The 21,093-nt window shown below is 39.0% G+C and overlaps 1 protein-coding gene across 3 annotated transcripts in view; it reads right to left on the bottom strand.

The window, feature by feature from the left end:
* The window catches only part of rap1gapb (RAP1 GTPase activating protein b), a 106,513-nt gene extending 87,160 nt beyond the window's left edge, over nt 1-19,353 (bottom strand). For all 3 annotated transcript variants that reach the window (XM_080301637.1, XM_080301635.1, XM_080301639.1), the window contains exon 1: nt 19,071-19,353. The gene's annotated coding sequence lies outside the window, so the exon portion shown is untranslated. The remainder of the gene's footprint in view (nt 1-19,070) is intronic.
* Nucleotides 19,354-21,093: the final 1,740 nt, after the last annotated feature.

Below are 21,093 nucleotides of genomic sequence, written 5' to 3'. Positions count from 1 at the left end.
CAATCAGGAGACCAGAAAACATTAAAGACATTTTATAGCCATAACTCTGGACTCATCTAGCACCTTCCTGATGTAAATGCTGTCTCATGTAATCTAAATAGAGGCAGGGTTTGGCAATGAGTTTTCTAAGGTAGGAGCTGGAAGCTACAGATGCCAGACCAAAAGGCTGAAAGCAGTTCAGACAGTATGAATTTATAAAAAGAAATGTTGGTAGATGGTAGATTCTATTAGCTGCTGGTATGAGTTACAATTAGGGCATGCCTTCTAAAAAGGACATTATTGCACATTTAATGTAAGTGCACTATTTAAGTTTTCAATCACGCAGCTATTAATGGAGGTCTACTGAATTATTCAAGTGGATTTTTCCAGAAAGACTTGCATAATGTGAAGCAGGTCTGGTTAAAACACCAACATAGTCACTAGTTTATCAATTCAAAGACCTAATACATACACATGGCAATTGTCTCCGATTCTGTTTCATCGTCTAATAACTTAATTTGATGTTTCTTTGCTGTTGTTGTTTTTTATTTCTTTTCTTGTTAATCACAAAAAAAGAATTTAATCTCTGGTTAAATGCATTCACCAAATCAGGTTTTAGGACACCTGGCTGTCAGTGAGACAATCTTTCTCTTGGTTTTCTTGAACTCTTGAACTGAATGTACCTTGTCATGTTAGAAGGGTCTCCTCGCCGGGAGGAGAATAAATTACAAGCAGTGGTACTGACTTGAAGTACTCTGCTGGAGTGAATCAGACGGCAGGTCATTGAGTTCAAGCTGAACATCACTGAGTCCATTATTCACTTTGCAAGTCGTGATAAAGAAATCATGCTCTCACTCTTCAAATCTTCAAACTGTCTTGTAAACGGACCATGCACATGGATGTGTAGATGGTGGGCTGATGGTGCGATATCGCGCAGCGTTGGGATGTGGGTAAACATGTTGTATTCATTTGCCTTCAGAGAAGCTCATGAAACCTCTGGCCAGACTATGTATTTCATGTGCAAAAATCCCCTTGCCTGTGTCCTTGGCCTAAGGCTAACCAGGACACAAGATGAACTGGTTGCTCTTTACTCTGCTTCTAACCAAGGGTTATGATTCTCATATGGGATGTGAAAGATCCCGTGTCCAACTGCAGAACCAGCCACCAAATTAGTAAATTCCTGGTTTCCCCGGATAAGGGATGGAAAATCTTGCAGTTATGAATATTTAATTTAGCAGTGCTGTTACACCAATAGCAAATGCAAAATCTGCCATCCAGTCTGTATCAGAGAGCTCAGGGAAATTTTTTTCACCTCACAAAACACCCAAATCTCTGGGTTTTGGTCTTATATTTTAGTCCTCTGCCCAGACTGAGCCATCTGTAGTCTATATCGACATTCTCAGTCACATCCTCAATAAATCTGAAACAAACTATCTGTCATCCAGTGCTCTTTTCTTTCTCTTTATCTTAGTTGCAAGAACAACAACATGGTTAACTTGCACAAAACCTCAAGCAATGCCAGCAATAACCCTGGGACTACCAGCATTGATGACAGTCTCATTCTTGTCTCAAAGTCTTTCTTCACGAAGACATAAGGATATAAGAAGACAAGTGGACTGAGTTAAACATCATAGCATTTGTTCAGAGTCAAAGAGGAAAAGAGAACGCATACTCTTCATCTTTCATTTGATGCTCTGGATATTCTGTGATGTCCTTGTTCGATCTTCAAGCATATCAGCACTGCAGAGTCCACAGAAAACACTATGATAAACTTCCACTCAACTTGCTATTCTTGCAATTTCATTGGATATTATGCTATGTTAGTCATAGCTAGACCCCATTCTGACGACTTAATGATGTTTCCTTGTTTTCCCTTTCATTTTCAGCAACTTTCCTCTGTCTGTTTTTTTTCTCTCATATTTTGTGGATCCTTCACCTGGCTCCCAGTTCTGCTCATTCTGCAAACCTACCAGTAATCAGCTCATTAACCTCCCAGCCAGCTCACCTGCCTTCCATCATCTCACAATAATTACAGTATATCTAGCCTGGCTCTCCACCCATCTCTCTCCATATTGTATTTTCTACTTCAGGCCACTCTCAGCCCATTTAAGGAGTTGTCTCTAGTCTAGTGTTTAACCACTCTGCCTAACCATTCTCTCTTGTGCCCTGTCACTTTCCTGTCCATCTCTGCTTTCTCTATTTACCAGCTCCCCAATCTGTAGACTCATTCCCCAGGCAACCCAGCCTTAATCATCTCCCTCATCATCTAAAGTTAAGACTTCTAATTTGCAAAATCTCTTGTTTCTGTCCTGTGTTTGGATTGCAGCAGAAACAAGCTGCACTATTCCAACTACAGATGTGTGAAGTTTAGTAAAGATGCTTTGCTGCTTATGCAGCTTATTTAATAATGCTCAGGATGAATTTGATTTGATAAATATTAAAAATATATATATATCCTTCTCTATGGTCGCTAAGAATATAGCTGCTATAAAATATAGTAAAAAAAACATAAATCCATGTTTGTTCAGTCTTTAGTGTGAGTTCACATATTTCACAAGTAACTAACCTACAATCACTTGTGTCAATCAATGCATAATATTGCTGCATTAAGCGCACAAGAAAAGAGTTAACTCTCCAGTCTTGCTTTAAACTTATCCAAATGTTATTAAAGTTTGAAGCTGTTTCATTACTGACTTGCCATTGACCTAACAGGCCAATCAAAGATAGCCTGAGGGCTGGATGTGGCCTGTGGGCTGAACAATACCCTGGCCACGATAAAGGTCTACCTGCTGCCGTGAGACTACAGTGCAGACAACCAAAACCCACCATTAACGTAATTGTGTTTTCATCCCCTCTTTGCTCTCCAGTGAGCAGCAGGCCAGCGTTGCTTATCTTGCTGACATTTCACAACAGCCTTGTCTCTGCATAGATGTGTGTGTGTGTGTGTGTGTGTGTGGTGAGAGAGAAAGCAGGGTTCTGCATGAAGTCTGACAGTTCCTTGAGACACAAATGCAGTCTTACTACTGCCACTTTGCGAGTTCTGTAAGTAGCTGACAAAAAGAAAGCTGTATATACAAACACTAATTAACAAACAAATCACACTATATCCCCGCTGAATACAGAATGTGAATATGACTCTTTATTATCCTGTTAGCAATTGCAACCTTGCTGCTTGTCTTGTTAAACCAGATTTCCCACGTGGGCTCTTTATTTGTGGATAGAGACGCTTGTGTACCTGCATAATTTAATTATGTGATTTGGAAGTACAAATCTTCTGGTCATTTGAGTTTGCTTTTCCTAATCTTTCACAAAAGGCAAGCTTCATCTTTTTACTTTTTCCTAACACTAAATGCATTGGTTTGATTATGCATATCAAAGCATATGACATGCATATCAAAAACATTGTCTTTTCCTACGGTTTCAAGATTAACATGGTCTAAACTGTGCATTTTTGTGCAAGTGAAATAGTAACACAAGATACTGAGAAGTTAGAAATGTATGTAGCGATTGCCTGAGATGAAGGAAAACAGGTCATCACAGTCGTGGGTTCTGACTCATGTCTCCTGAAGGCTTGTAAGCAATTCACTGAAGTCCAGGCTTTCCAAACCCAAAATGTATCTCATTACGTCATCATAATGCTGCATCCCCACGCTGGTCTGGCCCTGGCCTGGATGTCGCATCCATTCTGTCATTTCATTATTTCTGACAAGCTGGGGTTTCAAAAAAAAAAAGATGGGTTGGATTTATACCACTGGCTTTCCCTTCTGTTCATTAATCACTGCACCATGGAGGCTTTGGCCCAGCTTCCACCAGCTCTGAAATCACTTTGTCACAGAATTAGGGTTGAAGTCTTTTCTTACAACAGAATGACATCATTTTAGTTGTTGCTTGCCTTTGCTTTGGGGGACACAATAAGTTCAGTGTCTGGCTATGACACTAAGTATTCCCATAAACTGTATATAAAAAATCAGATGAGGCTTACAAGTCAGAACCTGGCAACCAACAAGCTGATTCAAGAGCTGTGTATATGGCTAATCTCTGCACAGACAGGCAGACCAGCTGCACTGCCCACTTACCTGCTGTTGCTTTGCTACTTACTACAAACGCACGGTCAGGCCATATTAAACAACATTGGAGGTTCTAAACAGTCAGAAGGCAAAATGCTCCAAAGGTTTGAAGACATGACTTCATGACAGCCCAGAACACAATGACACAATTTCTAGACATTTTTTGAAACATCAAGAAAGTGGAAGAAGGGACGGTGAAGTTCAAATACAGACACCAAACACACCTGTGCTCTCTGATGGCTAAAACATGTCCGAGTGGTGAATACCATGTCTTTAGTTACAATTTTTCTCCTTTTGGTGAGTGATAAAACTATTTCTACCCATTCTTTTTCTTTTCCCCAGCAAAGGTGTGTTAAGATTAATCACCTGAAAGCAAAAGTACAGCCTAATTGATCAATCACCTACTAATCTGAATCAGACAGACCCTGACATAGCTCATCTTGTTGTCTTTACTAGATGGCCGCTTAAAACAATTATTCATTAAAGAAGTGGCCCTTTCTGTTTGATGTTGTGCCGCTGCTCTTTTTCCCTGAACCATGACAAGAATAATATTATTTTTGATAAAAATGTTAATTTCTTCTGACATTAACATCCCCTGTTAAAGGCAAGGTGGAGTGCTGCTTCTATAACTTGTTATGTATTACAAGGCGCTTTCAGAATAAAAGAAAATAATTCTACTTTTATTACCTTTTCCTGCACCTTTAGAGTTTTCTTTGTCAACACTTTAGTGGTGCCATAGTGTAGTAGTTTACACAGTCACCTAACAACGTCACAACTCCAGCATAAAAAAAAAAAAAAAAAGGCGGCCAAATCAAATATGTGGCACTACGTGCTGTGGTGACCTCTTGTGAGTAAGGTGGCAGCTGAAATTGACTTTCTTTCATTCTTTGTTTCTTTTATTTACTTATCTTTGTGTGATTTTGTTCCAAGTGTTCCATTTGGCACATGTAAAATGTATGAACTGCTTATTACAGCCAAGGGGTCCATTTCTGAACGTATGTGAAAAACATTGCTTGGAGAGTGAGGGGTGGTTTTGATGCTCTGCAGTGAGTTTTCGTCTGCTGATTTGTTTCATTTTTGCTTCACTTTCTGGTGTGTATTTAAAAAAAAACAAACAAACACACATTTGGAATAGCTTGCATAACTGATGCAGCAAAATTATGACTGATCTATTCAGGAAGTTCACTTTTTAATTGAAGAGCTTTTTTAACTGGCTTTATTTGCTGTATTATGAAGTCAAGAGGGTTAATATTTTCATGTTTTCTCTGCATTATAAATATATGCAATAATATATTGTTATACGTATTTTTTTTTCCTTGGTGTGTGTGTGTGTGTGTGAGTGTGTGTGGAGCTGAAGGTGAATGTCACGTCACACCAGAGGTGACAGACCCGAGGTTTGTGTGCTGTTTGTGTCCTGAGTAATGGGAAGGTTCGTGCCACCAACGATGGCCGTCAACCCCTCAGAGCACGATGACTCTTATCACTAAACTCGTTTCTGCTTCCTGACCTTTCAACAGTCAACCGCTAACCTTTCTCAACCCCCACAGAACCCCAGCAAAAGAAACCATTTCTTCTTTGCATATGAGGTATGCTGCAGAGAATTGAAGAACAGAAATCTGCCAGATCGATGGAAAAACTAAGGATAAAGGAGCGGATCAATCACTGTTAAATCAAGAATGTCTAGCTGTTGAAAATTACCACCAGACTCTCTTCAGCTCTAAAAGATTTCCATCATATTTCTGTTATTTGGGTTTCGTCACTCAAGCATGTATTGTTTGCTTCTTCAGCATCACCCCGGAGCATCAAAGGCCTGTGTATTCAATGTATAGCTTTGATACCACCTTGGTACTACAATGACAAGTGTTTAACTAGCTGGGGGAAATGCCATCAAAACCAATACTGCTATAACAAGTAATGAAAATGTGATGACATTTGTTTGTTGTCATGATGACAACATGGTAAACAAAGTGGAATATTTAGCTCTTTCAAAACCAGATATTTTTCTTAGGAGTTGGCAAATAATAGCCTGAAACACAATTCCAAGTGTCGCTTCATGTCCACCTCAATTACTTTAAGGTCAAAACATATCACTCCATTGTTGACAGCTTTTTGTATTTCCCTCAGGTTACAACAACCATCTTAAAATTGTGTTTTTACTTACTTTTACTTCCCTTGTTGCTGTCATGAAGAAACTGACTTCAGATTGTATTAATACACTTAAACAATCATCATTTGATGTAATCAAAGGTGCAAAAATGCTATTGATATTACTATTACTCCTACTACTACTACTACTACTAATAATAATAATAATAAGTTTTTATGGTATTAAAAAAAATAAAAAATGAAGTAATTAATTTTTTAAAAATCCCAGGTTATTTCTAAAACAACTCCAGCCGAGACTGCATTTTTGCAGTTTTCACAAATATAGATGACAAGGAATGTGTCATCCTCCACCGCAGCACAAACCCCAGTCTGCAAATGCTTGTGTTGTTTTATAGTTCCAAAATATAGAGACCAAAATGGCAGTTTGAAGATAAATATTGTGCAGCAGCAAACTTCAGAGAATAAAGTCCCTCTGTTTGTGCTCTAGTTCAAGATTCTCAGTCTTATGTTTTGGTAGCCGGTCCAGTCATGCATGTGGGTTCCATTTATGCAAAGACAACAGTTAAAAATATCATAAAGAGAAATTTTCAGACAAGTACTGTATAATTTGTATAATTATGTGCAATATCGTCAGCTCAGTGGAGAGTCTCTAGTGCATGTTTGCTGGTATCCTCTGCTCTTCATTTAATATTGCCTCTTGACAAGCCTTTATTCAATCTGCAGGTATTAAAAATGTACAGACAAGAAACAATTATATTTTAAATAAAGACAAATATTTAAGTTGGAACAATAACTCCAATATTTCCAATATTCTCCATCTACACTTGACATGATCACATGACAGCTGTCCTAATCCACCAGTTGATGTGTGTACATGTGCGGGTCATTATAATAGCTTCTACTCAAAAATATGCTGACTTTATGGCCCAGCTAGTCTTTTCTTCCCAGGAAGGTGAAACACCAATACCAGGAAATGGTTGCCAAAGTTGAAAATTAATAAATTTTTTTGATCATTTATTTTCCTGGCATCGAAAAGGTGCCGCTCTTGGCAGCAAAAATTTCCTCCTCAGTTGCCATATCACAATGGTGAGCGCAGGAACACCAGAGTGCCAGCTTTTAAAACTAGATGACGTTCAGCTGTTCTCACTTTTCAAGCCGCTGGGCTTCCAGAGCATGAGCATCATTAACATGTTTGAGAAAACCAGCACACATGGATTAATACTCAGGTCGATCATGGCACAAAGCAAATTGCAGTTATTTAAACGGGGGTTCCAGGCAGCTAAATTCTGTTTGCTTTTCCTGTAAAGTTATCATATCCCATAAAGTAACTAAAGCTACATTAATGGGAAATATGAAAGCATAAAACACATTTTCTATCGGATGAGATGTGCATATAGATGACCTCAGCAGGTTAAATGGACTCCACTTCTTGGCTATTTTATTAATGAATTGCTGCTGCTCCTATTCCGCTGGTGCCTAGCACTGCTCCTCTAAAGCTCTAAACACACCATCTGACATCATTTAAAATCTGGCTCTCTCTCAGTGCATCAGGGCTGATGCTTCTCAGGAGGACAGAGAGGGGGATGACTTGGCTGCCTGTAATTCAGGATGAAACTCATTCTCAGTAATTTTCCAGCAGAGAATGTAAAACCACAGGGTTTTGTTGTGCTTGCAGAAAAATGTGAAAGTGTGATAACATATTCTATAATGACAAAAGTGTAAGTGGAGGACGTTTTGATAACATCATCAGCCTCTGCAGGGGTGCGGCTGACACCTGGATGCTATTGGAAGAACAGCGGCAAAGGCAATCAAAGAACAAATCAGTGGCTGAAGGAAAAGCGAGCCCTCCCAGATGCTTATCTCAGACTGGTCTTTGAGGAAGTGCAAAGTTGACTGGTTGGTATCCATTACATGTGCAGACAAGAGGTGAATGATCAGAGTCCTACAGCACTTCTAGCTGGTTATAAAGCAGCAACATGAAATGGGATCTGTGATAGCAATAAGGAATACTAAACAAGATTCCTATTATAACATCCCACAAAAACTATATTTTACAGTTCTAGAATCAAAAGAGTACAAGGAGTTTCTTGACCAGGTAAATATGGACTGTACTGCTAAGCATTAAGGTTTTATCAACAATGGCATAAGTTAACTATGTGAAAAATAACTATACAAATGTTACTATATCAGACTTCCACGTGAAAATGAGAGCAAATCAAGTTATTAGCTTTAGAGAAGCGGCTGTCTGTGGTTTGTGATGACACTGAACTTGAGTCTTTGACAGAGCTCCACAGATAGCTAATATACCAGCGTCACACTCAGACACCTCATTAAGGTCAATTACATGTAGGTGTCTGTAATTATGGAGAATAGAGGGCATTTTTTAGAGGCTCTCTCAGCTTTAGATATTCTCTTCATTTGCCTTGATTCATACTGGCATGAAACTATTCTGCTTATGAGGAAAATTTTAAAAACACCCAGTAAATTTTGGAGTGGAACAGAATCACCTCGTTTAAAAATACGTGATTAGCAGAGGACGCATTCTCTGAGTGCCCTTACAGCTCAGTCACAGCTTCAGTCATTTTGTTTTGTAACTCTGCAGTTTCAGAAAGTGTTGCTCTCATCTACCTGCTTTCCCAACCAGTAGTGTCACCTGACACTGTTCCTCTTTCCACTCACCTTTCTACTCAGCTAAAAATCCTGCAGTCTACACAAAGGTTATATATTTGGTTTTTCCACTAGTTCAGCATATAGTCTCCTATACAGTGAATCAGCTAATTTCAGGTGCTATAAATGTTATCCACTACATGCTGCTCTAAACAAAGGCACATTACACACCAAAAAGTAGGGCAGAGAAGTTGCACACTACAGACATCAAACAAGACTTCTTGCACTTACATAGAGCTCCTGTCACTCTTCTACCAGCTTGAGAAATGTGAACAGATTTGTATTTTTATTCTAATGTTGTGGAACGAGATATCATCTATAGCACTTGATTATCCAAAAAATGATGGCACAAAGCGAGTATGCAAGTAGAGTCTTAAATGTAACAAGGGTTTCCTAGGGGGGTCCAGTTCAATTCAATTCAGTTTCATTTATCTAGTGCCAAATCACAATCGCAATCTCCTCAAGGTGCTTCAAAGTATGTAGCAAACATTATATTGACACATGTACACAGACCAATAACCATGTTACAATAATGTGTCTACTATTTTGGATGCGTGACAATGTGCCATCAAGTGAATAACACTCCAATCACAGAGGCTTAGAGACTGGTCAGTGGCCATCTGGCAACCACCTGTTGCTAGGGAAAAGCATATATTCTGTCTTTGTGATTGATTTGGTTGCCAGCATACTGCTGCAATTGAATGGATGGGATGAACTTGTCAACAAAAAGTAGTGAAACTGTGAGAAGTGTGACACGAAGCAACAATAGAGAAGTTTTCCCTTCAAAGTTTCAGCGCAGTGCCGCAGCCAACATGTTTCTTTTACTTTGAAGGTGAATCTTTTCCATTGTCAGTTTGTGTCACACGCTTTCACGTGTTATTACTGCTAAGGTGGTAATTAGCGAGTTGAGACAAACGTGAAAAACTACACCCAACCACATTATGTGATATACATACTTTAAAAAATGAGTGTTATACTGTATGGAAAATAACCTTTGTTCTGTGAATTGGTTTCAGGAGTGGGTAAGACTGAAATTTTGTTCCATTAGGAAGACCAAGCCAAATACAGTCTTGAGGCAGTTTTATATATCCAATTGGAAAAGCAGCAACTGCTGCTTTGGGCTTTAAGTTTGGTCATTGAGTTGTTATTACTTGTTGGAGATTCAAGGAATTTTGCTCACAACCTGGAATTCTAATCTTCTAATGTTTTCAAAGAGGTTAGAAAGGCTGAAAAGAATAAAGCAAATATACCACCTTGAAATATTTCCCAACAACTAGTCTAGGTGAAATCTAAACGGTTCACTGCAATAGTATTTGATATTCAGATGTACTGTACTTTGGATACAGGAGAGGGATGAGCATCTTAAACTTGACTCATTCATCCTGAAACGTCACAAGAATAAAGCTTTTTCATTAAATGAATTATGACAAACTAGGGGCACTGTGTTTAAGAAACAACAAATTTACACCTGGTGCAAAAGTCCTCTTGCAGCCCAGCAGACTAAATGCTATGACAGTTACTGCTCCCATGGAAGTAAAGCCCAGAGCCACAGATGTTACTCGGGATACAGAAAGAGGTAGGGACACACAAGGCTTACAACTAACAGAACCTGAGAGCTACTGGTGTTCAGAAACTGTGACGCAGCACTCGAGGCAAGGAAGTTCAAGGCAGTGAGTGGACATTAGTGAGATGGTTTTTTTGCTGGGAATTCTGATTATTATTTTAATGGGTTATTTGCAGAATATAAGAAAATTAATTGTATTCCAAAGCTTATTTGTCCTTCTCGTCTGTAAGCCCACTAAAAGAAATTTCTGCAGACGAAGAGGAGAAAATGAATGAACAACATTGTACACACAAAAAAATGTCAGTCAACATGATAGAAAGCAGTTGGGCAGCAATGTGTAGACATACACCACAGACAGTGTAAATAACTAACTTGTGATTATTAATGAGTTTCATGTTTTAGTTAATAATATTAAAAACTAGAGATTGAGCACCAAAAGGAATCGTGAAATTGTTTAGGTTACATTTACACTAAGGAAAATGAACTGATGACCAGGTGTTATCAACTTGCAACATCCATCCCTTTTCCAGTGGTTTCAGGTCTGAGACCACTAACCAATCAGGTGCCATCTTCAAACCAACAAAACAGCCATAAAATAGGGATAAAAGAGCAACAATACAGAGTCAACTTTGTATAACTTTTTAGTTTAAATGGGTCAAGTTGGCAGTTACATTCAATATGTTTGCGATAATACCGCGATTAATTGTGATAAATCACAAATCCGTTGTCGTCTGTTGCCAGCCAAGAGTGGACTCGCAGAATCTGCAATGGTTGCGACTTTCTCAACCACAGACTGGGTCAGATCTAAAGTGATCTAAAATACTCATGAGAACTGAGACTTGGGTGGAGCACAGGATTCATCCGGAGAGTTACTTTGTTACAAACTATTCTACTGTATAAACCTGAAGTCTGTAATAATAATAATAATAATAATAATAATAATAATAATGGATTGCATTTATATAGCGCTTTTCGAAATCCTCAAAGCGCTTTTACAATTCCACTATTCATTCACTCTCACACACTGGTGGAGGCAAGCTACAGTTGTAGCCACAGCTGCCCTGGGGCAGACTGACAGAAGCGAGGCTGCCATATCACGCCATCGACCCCTCTGACCATCACCAGTAGGTGGCAGGTGAAGTGTCTTGCCCAAGGACACAACGACCGAAACTGTCCAAGCCGGGGCTCAAACCGGCAACCTTCCGATTACAAGACGAACTGCCAACTCTTGAGCCACGATCGCCCTTGTGTGTGTAACAGATGACGTGTACGATGTGTAGACGAAGACAAAGCAGTATTAACAGATAATGTCAGATCCAAAGCCATCTGTGTGTTAATGAATCGTGTGAAACTGAATTGGAGTTATGCACCAGGGCTGCTGTCCCACTTTGTGAAGTTTGAAGCTCTTGCAATAAAAAAAAAATCTTTGCAGAAATGTTATGCACACAGTTTGTTGGTTTTGCTGTGATGGGCCAATAGAGAGGAGAGACAGAGAGAGCGAGAGCAGCCAGCCTCGTGAGTGAAAAGATCTTGACCTGATTGTCATTCACTGCATCATCAACAGTTACAACTTGCAGTCCATGATGCTGAAAATACATTACAGAGCAGAGTCATTTTTGCATATTTTAATTCTGGTAATTCTAAATCATTTGTATTGTAGCATTTGACTGCATGTGTCTAAAGGGGAAAGCATGAGACTGGGAACACTAAGCGTATGAATTCAAGTAATGCTAACATCTTATAAAACAAAGGTAGAAACATGAATGTTGTTCTGTGTTTGCACACTGCTGAGAAAAGAGGGAAGGGGGTGTAGAAATGAGACTAAAAGTGTGAAACACTGGAAAATAAGGCTACGTTCACACTGCAGGTCTTAATGCTCAATTCAGATTTTTTGATCAAATCCGATTTTTTTGTCTGCTTGTTCACACTACAAATAAAATGTGACAGCAAACGCGCTCTAATGTGAACCCTCAAAGCGGCCCGCATGCGCAAAAGAAGACGTCACACAACGCGCTCTGTTTAGACCCAGACCAAACAGTATTGTTTGACTGATGGCCTTAATATAAAGACTTGTTTCGGACTTTACGTTTCCCAATTTGCTTTAAGTTATAAAGTTATTTTGTTATTATGGCCTAATAATTGTCCTTATTGCTGTTTTAGAGAGGAGCGGTGCTTCAAAGGATAGTTGCAGATTTCTGTCAAAATCTGCAGATTATACAGGACAAATAAAATGTTCACGTTTCTCCAATGTTGTCTTCCCAACAGTTTCACTGACATCTACACTGGATGGCCCGAAAGCGTTCGCGATGTCTTCTCCGGCGCTGATAATTGCCGTCTGTCTTGTGTCAGAGACGTAAAAGACGGATTTAATGCAACATGACCAGTCTATCAGCAGTCGCTTTCTAAAACATCAGATATGTATCGGATTCAGTACCACATACGAAAATGACCCAGATCGTATTTGAAAATATCAGATTTATGCCGTTCACACTGTCATACCATGATCAGATATGGGTCGCATAGGGTCAAAAAAGTCGGATTTGATGCGCTTTCGCCTGCAGTGTGAACGTAGCCTAAGATGCACCTTGCATCAGGATTCCCCTGCTCCCTCTTTCATTTCAGTGCTCCGATAAGTTGAGCTCAGTCCTGCTCCGTTTCAAAAAACACCAGTGTTATTGCAGAGTAGATTTGTAGGGCTCTAAATATTCAGTAAACAGTGACAGTACAAAGAGTGACAGTACACTGTTTACTCAGGGCAAAAGTGTTGGCACAGAGCTCACAGCTTTGAGCCATCCACGGGTGCCAATTATGCACCTCTTCGGATAACACCCCCCCCCTCAAATCAAGCAAGTAAAAAACTCCTAGCAGCAAACTCACACACATACCAGGTGCAAAATAAAACATGCTTTTCTGCATTCAGTTTAACACAATTTGCTGTAAATTGCTAGTTAGAAACCTCAGGAACTTGGCTTTGTGTTTTCTTATCTGATATAGCAGGTATTTCTGCAGGGTACCGGTTTACACATTTACTTAACAACTGCAAGGATGGTGGTTCGAACTGGTTAAAACTAGCTGGGGACACAAATCCCCTGGGAGGTTGTGTGGAAATCTGCCGAATCATACATGAGGACCTACCCACTGCGGCAATCCCCTTGTGAAAAAGGAACAGCCAAAAGTAGTTTTTACCACATGATGGACCAGATGAGTTGTGGTCATTGGCATAGACTGACTGACTGATTGCAGCATGTTGGCAATCTGTCTGCATTTAATTCTTCGTCTAACCTTCACCAGTCTGAGAGTAGTTGCAGTCAGATGGGGTGACTTTTTTTGGAGGTAGCCTGAGTTTGAGGATTCTGCACGCTCAACCTCTAAGTGATCACAACTTTTGCTATCAGCCCTAGAGAGACAGCAATTACTTGCCAGTTAAGGATTTTCCTGATCACACTAGTGTGACCGAGTCCTTACTGAGGTCACACAATGAGAGGGATGAGGGTCATAACATTTTATCCAATACCAAGTCTTTTTACAATCAGAGTCACCCCCTGCTGGCCATTAAAGAATGCAAGTTTAAAGCATTTCCTTCAATTTTTCAAATTCAGGAGTTACCTCCATCTTTTATACATTTCACATCATACATAAATATCCAACAAGCTAGTGTTCAAGAAAATGTTTGCTTAGTAACAATACAGTCATAGTCCAGTTTTGTACTGGCAAATAAATGAGACAAACTAGCTATATTATTGCTGGTGCTTAAAGTTTTTATCTAATTAATGCTGTTGATAAAATAGCACAACCTAATGTGTGATAAAGTCATTATAGTAAATATGAGCACAGCTGTGATACGGGCATAAACCACAGTTCCACAACAGCCCTTAATCTAGGATTAAATCTAGCTCAAAGGGTAGCCTGATGTTAGCTTTTTGCTCCCTTATGTAGCTTGTGTCTTTGAAGAGACATGAAATGGATTTTTCACATATAAATTGTTGATTTTTCTTTACCTTGCAACAAAAAATGTGGCATAGACTAGCAAGCTTTTAGTACCGTGTTCTCAGTCAAGATTCCACCGTCTGTGCCTCTTCAGTACAGCGGGAGCTTGTTCCAGGGATCAGTGGGATAACTTCAACGGCATTTTGTCTTGCTATTGTTCACTATATGTTCACTATATGTTCATCTTCCTGCAAAAATGGATGCAGAGATGATGGTCTTACCGAAATGCAAAAACAAACTAAGCACGCCATGCTTGTACTTACCATGTCATGTAATGTCACTTGACACATTTACAATTCATAGTACTGCGGCTTTACCTCCGAGCCATAATTCTTTCCCCCCTCCCATTCCACTTGTCTTTCATCTATGGTTTATAGGCTTTACATACTTAAATTTTCCTTTCATCTTCCGATACTTTGAGGAAATCAGTGTCAGCCGACAGAATGAGGGATACTGTGAGATTCATCTGATTCAGTGTAGCATGAATCAACCTGAGATTCAAATTGACACTTGTGTATCTGCAGAAATGCACATGAGCATGTGTGCGCAAGCGTGTGTCTGGATGTGTGATTGGAGGTAGGTCATTTCTTGGTCATAAAAACAGACTCTTGTTCAAAGACAGTTACAGCATCTGACAGGCTGTGTCTAACATGATAATGTGTTTAATGCCCCCGATACATGTGGCAAACTACATATATTTTCAAGGAACAACACTCAGCACTTTGAATGCATCAAACAAACAAAAAAATTAACTAACGCTTTATCTCTTTCATTCCGTCTCATTTTTGAGATGTAATATAAAAAAATAAAGTGTCTCTAGTTTTAAGCTATTTTTCTCATGTCACAGAAATCATTGAACAGTCACAAAGACAGACAAAGACTTGTCTTCATCGTCATCAGAAATGCTTTCACCATTAAAATTTATTCAGGTTTCTCACAAATATGGGAAAAATATAAAGCGGTGTCTCTCGAAAGCTTTGATTTTGATCTAATTCTTAGCTCTATGTTATAAGGGGAAGGGAACTAAGCCATACCTGCAAGCGATTCTTTTTGTTCTTTAGCCCAAATCTCACTCCTGCCTTTCCAACAGGTTGAAAATTTAATGTGTTTTTAGGCATCCTGGAATGTAACCAATGTGCACTCCACTGTGTAGAGAAGGAGAATGTAACCCAGTTTATTTTCTGTAGCTGTAATTTATATATTTATGCTAAGTGCCTCACACGCAGGCTGCCGATAGATGCTACAATTTACCAATGTTCCCTAAACACCTTACAATTAGGCTGTTGCTAGAAGGTATTTATTTTGGATGAGCATATAGAAACAGTCAGCCAAATGGTGAAGCTTCATCAGGCAGTGAGCAACACAGGAACAGACATCTGTTTTTAGAGGGGTGGCAGGAAACAAAATAAATACTTAAAGTCACTGAGACTGAAGATTTTGTTTGTGCATTGGTGCTTTGGATTAGGTGATTCGAGTGTGATTATATAGCTTCCACACTCTGGCACGTCTTGCATTTGGGATCGCTTGTGAATAATGCAGGAACCCCTCCAGCCGGTCTATAACACCCAGCACCCTTCCCACCCTATTCATTAAAATCAGACCAGCAGTGCGTCAGTCATGGTCTCGCAGAGTCTTAAAATTGGATCTTTATTAATTGCATCCTTAACCTGCTGGTCTGTGTGATTTTTAAACAACAGAGCACTGCCACTGTCAGAGAATGGTGTGTTGTTAGTCCAATAGCTCTGCAGGTTTTCTACTTTAATAGAACAATATACACAGCAGCAGAGCCTTTAGCATATATGTACTGTTTACTGTTAATATGTACTGTAATATCTTTCTGAATTTGCTTAATCCTGAAATATTAGTAATGGTCTTTATTGAAATAAATGGCATCTTGCTTAATTGCAGTGTAAGCAAGTGCATGGAGTTCTGGGTCATTCAAAGAATATTTAAATAAGATAAAGTCGTGTAAAAGTAATTTTCCTGGGTTGCAATTCAGTCTGCTTGCAGTTTAAATGTGTAGACATATCTCCGTATTTAAAACTGCAAGTGAACGTATCTGAACAACATGGTAAAGGTTTGACGATAATAGCAGGGAAATGCCTGCCGAGTAAAAGCTTTTCAGAATTATTGAAAACACTATCAGAGCCACTTAAGTAAAAACCATGTCAATAGAGGGGGTTTTCAGTGCAACATTGAAGTGGAAGAACAAAAGAGAGACTAAAGAAAAGGAAGGCAGAATTATGTCTGATAAAGACTTTTGTTTTTCACAAAAGAAAAAACGCCTCGCTTTGAAATTGTACAACTTTTGGTTTTGTTTACCCAGTAAATGCCAATGAAAAAAGGACTAAAATTAAGTGTTTCAAGTCTGCCTGCACAGATTATGTATAGTTTTTAATCAATACGTTTAGGCCAAAAGAGTGAAGGGGGGTAGAAATATTCCAGATATATCTGAGGTGCTCTAATTATTAGAAGATTGATTATTATCATTATTTTTATGTGAATGTTGTCTAACACAAGCCTCAGACTAACCCTCACATCCAAAAAAGATCATCTTTAAACCTCAACCACTTGTGGAAATTGTCATCTGACTAAGGGAAAAGTGGCTTTGATTCTCCAAGGGTTTCCAACACTAATCAATCCACTCTGCTGATTGCATCACTCAGTGCAAAGATGGTTCATTGCACCTGTCATCATTACTTGTATTTACTTTCAGCTTCACCATCTGGGTATAAGATTATTTTAAATGTGTTTCTATAATAAAACACAACTCCCAACATCAACCAAGCAGCAGCAAACCTTTTAATTCACAGTGGTTTGAGGACTTATTAAACATTTATGATACATCACAGGGGTGAAAATCTATTCTACAACAAACAAACAAACCACATTGTTTAATAGCTATGAACATGTAAGTTAGTTTAGCATATATCCTAATATAGAAACATTTTGGACAATGCATTTTACTATTTGCATATCAGAAAGGTGTCTGGAAGTGGCGAAAGCAAAGGCTCAGCTATAAATGCAACAATTTCAGTACAGCCCAAGCTGTACTGCTAATTGTGTTTACTGCTTTTTTTATTTCCTATCTACATATCAACTGATTATCAAACTGAATTAAAGCTGGGGTGTAACGGAAAGAAAGTTAGAAGTTCTGCACATAGGTTATTAACATTTTAAAATAAAGGACTATGTATTTGTTCCCTTTTTTGGAACATTAAAAGTGAAAACTTTAATAGAATAGGACATAAGATGATTTACATTATTATGTCAAAACACAATTAATGGAAATGCAGTTTAAGATGGAAAAATGCACCAAACTTCCTCATTTATAGCCCTGCTCTGACAAAAAAAGAACATGCACAATACCCCCACAGCTATTCTTCATTTCTGGACAGAATAATCCAGTTTTTTTATGCTTTTCACCTCTTTGAATGAAGGACAAAGAACTTCATAGAGCATTAACTGAGTAAAACAAAGCAAAAGTTAAGCAAAAAACACCCATTTAATGAGCTTTCTCTATTACATAATCTATAAAAATCAACATCAGTTATTTGCTCCTTAAAATCATTACGTGAGTTTACATTCAGAATGCAATCAGGTTAGGTATGAATATATGATAGTGGCCAGCTGGGCATCCAGGATACCCAATACTGAGGTTCCATCACAGGCAGGTCATTGTTAAGACGCAGACCCATATCGGCCAGATGGACTGTGGAAGTAGTTCCAGTAATGCTGAACCAACGGAATCAATTCTCCTTCATGCTGTCAGCTTGCACAAGCTGCTACTAGAAACCTACTAAATTTCTAGCCTAATGCTGTTGACAGATGAAAATATGAAGTGGAGTCCTGAGGTGAGAAAGTATTGGTTGTTATGTTTTTATGTGCCAGTGCAGTCAAATATCTAAATGAAATAACCGATTTCCATCACATTACTTCACCACAGAAGCTCCCCAGCACTCCAACAGCCTTTTAGCAGCTGGTTAATCCCTTGTTCAGATGCCCAGTATGATGACAGAACTGTGCAGTTTCCCTAAAAATTCAGTAAGGTTCTTCAAATACTTTCTAAACAGAATCACCGTTTCTGTAACCAGCAGACTGTTCCATAATCAAACCACCAGCAGTGATAATTATCTAAACAAAAACACAAATAAAAATATGGAAAAATATATCGATCATTTCCAAGCTTTCTTTTCTCGTGCTGAAAATTACTATAAAAATGTAAAAGAACATAAAGTTGGGGCGTTCAGTAGGCTAGTAAGCAAAAGCTTTAGAGCATTAAAATCAATTGCATTCCCATGCAAATTCCCATGTTTAATCAAGCTGCTTGGAAATGGAGATTTTCAATTTACTGCCGAAGCCTGAATTGATTGCACATCAAATGTTTAATTAAGCCTGCACGAACTGACAGAAACTAACACTAGTGTCTAAAGTCGAGCGATCAATAAGCATAAGCTGCGATTTGCAGCACTGTTGATGCAGTTTCATGTGTATCACCCTTTGTCAGGTGCGCATACAGTACTCTGCACGCATTTAAATGACTACAACACAAAACAAATAATTTTTTTTTAAAAATAGTCTAAACTAGACTTTTAATCGGGTGTCGATGGCGCAGAACAACGCGACAACACAAACAATCGATCAGCCAATGCAACAAGAATCAATTGTGCTGCTCCGAAAAGTTGTAGCCGCTCTCTTACCTTCACAGAGAATTATAAGGTGGCCGTCTTTACGCGCTTCCTCACTTCTGAGGTGGAAAAGGTCGGTCAGTGCTGAAATTCTGCAGAAGCGAATCGAGCAATTTCTTACTAAAGCACGGGTGTGGACGCGGTTTTAAAAAGCTGTCCCTGTTCCGCTGCCAGAGAAAGGAGGCGGCGCAGAGAAGTGCACGGATTCTCTCAGACCCTCATCTGATGCTCAAGTCTCTATTTTCCTTCCTTTCAAATCGCACATGCTGTCATTGTCACGTGACCATTCCCCGTTCGCTAATACGCTCCCTTCTACTCCTCCGTCCATGCACACTGGATAATGGTTCGGCGTACTATGCAGTCTTTAACAGCTGGGGAGAACACACATTTGCCCTATATGCACTATTATGTATTCTTTGCATGTGATTAGCGTCTGTGAATGCAGCGCAAGCAAAACCGCAAAAGAACAGAAGTAAAAGTAATTAAATGGTTAAGTAATTAATCACACCATTCATTAGATACTCACCTAAAGAGTAATACTGTTCAAATTGTCTCCTGAGAAGCAGTGTCTTTACTTAAAAACTGAGAGAAAACTAAATCACAGACAGCTCATTTCCTTCAAAATGCTTAATGGAACCATTTTCCTTCTCCACTAAAACCACTTTTGAGCCTCATCCTTCGTTCTTGTCATCTGTGTCCATCAGTGATCTGTGTTATGTTTTATTTTGTGCCTGAGGCACTGCTGATGTGAGGGAATTGATGTTTAAAGCTGCTTGGAGCCACATGAATTCAGCTTGTGAAATTATGGATCCCACGTGGCTATGAATCAAAATTGCTGTGGCTGACCCACCAAAGCTTCCATCTATTTTCTTAACCACTTATCCGACCAGGGTCAGTGGCGCTGGAGCCCATCCAAGCCAATGTTGGGGAAAGGGCAGAGTATCCCTCAACATGTTCCTAGCCTATTTGAGAGCTGACACAGAGACACAGACAATCACACATATGTATTTATTTCAGAATTTGGAGAGGCAAAGCATTAAATCCACACAGTGCACAGTGGGATATAGTGAAAAGAGACAAAACAAAATGAACAGTTTCATAAAGCTGCTACAATGTATGTAAGTTCTAACTTTTACTTCCTACCAGAAGCAAAACTGGTGCCATTATAAAAAAAAAGTTTAATTTCTTCCCCCGATAATTTTAGCAACACTTTTGCTCCTTTTAGTCTCATATTTCTTTTTTTTCCAAAGTAGTATCTCAGTGACAAACAACATTTTATCTGCACTGTAACTATCATAAATCTGTGGGCAAGATTCCAAATCTGGGCATGGATTGCAAATCCGTCGGATTATGAATCCGAGAGCACGGTTTATAAACTAACAGAACAGATTTCCACGTGCCTTTTTTCATCAGTCAAATCTAGGAGTCAGAGGTGCTTTAAGACTTCCATGCCCACATTTACAGATGGGACCACTGGCTAGCCTTTTGTGCACCATTTGTGAACTTTCTGTATTAGTGCAGGAAAATTCATCTGTGTTTAGCTTCATTTACTTCAAATAACTGAAGGCTTTAATGTCTGTTCCAAAAAGGTGCACACACTTACAGTTTGATATAGGCAGCACTTTAGATATGCATGATAATGAAAGTCTTGCATAAAGACAAATTACACACACATGGCCCCCTTAAGCACAAATTAGCTCTCCTCATAGTAATGTGACCCTGCAGTTATTAGATTTGCTGTAAGTTCACATTTTGATAAGATTGTGTTGCAGGAGGAAAACAAAGAGTCCAAAATGAAAATGAGTTTATCCTCTGGGGACAAACTTTCATGTTAAGGATGCAGGCATCCAAAACATCAAATGGGTGATGCTGCTGGTGCTCACCAAGAGTCACACAAAAACATGAGAATGTGCATTAAATAGAGAATTGCATGCAGTTACATCATTCACAGTAATGTGGCAAGTTTTTGTTGTAATACTGTGCTCCTAAAGGCCCTGTCTAGAAAAATGCAAAAAGTGAGTGAGTCCTTTGTTGG

Source organism: Astatotilapia calliptera, chromosome 5, assembly GCF_964374335.1.
Source record: "Astatotilapia calliptera chromosome 5, fAstCal68.1, whole genome shotgun sequence".
NCBI lineage: Eukaryota > Metazoa > Chordata > Actinopteri > Cichliformes > Cichlidae > Astatotilapia > Astatotilapia calliptera.
The sequence above is the reverse complement of the archived record's forward strand: the minus strand, read 5'-3'. Positions and strand labels throughout refer to the sequence as shown.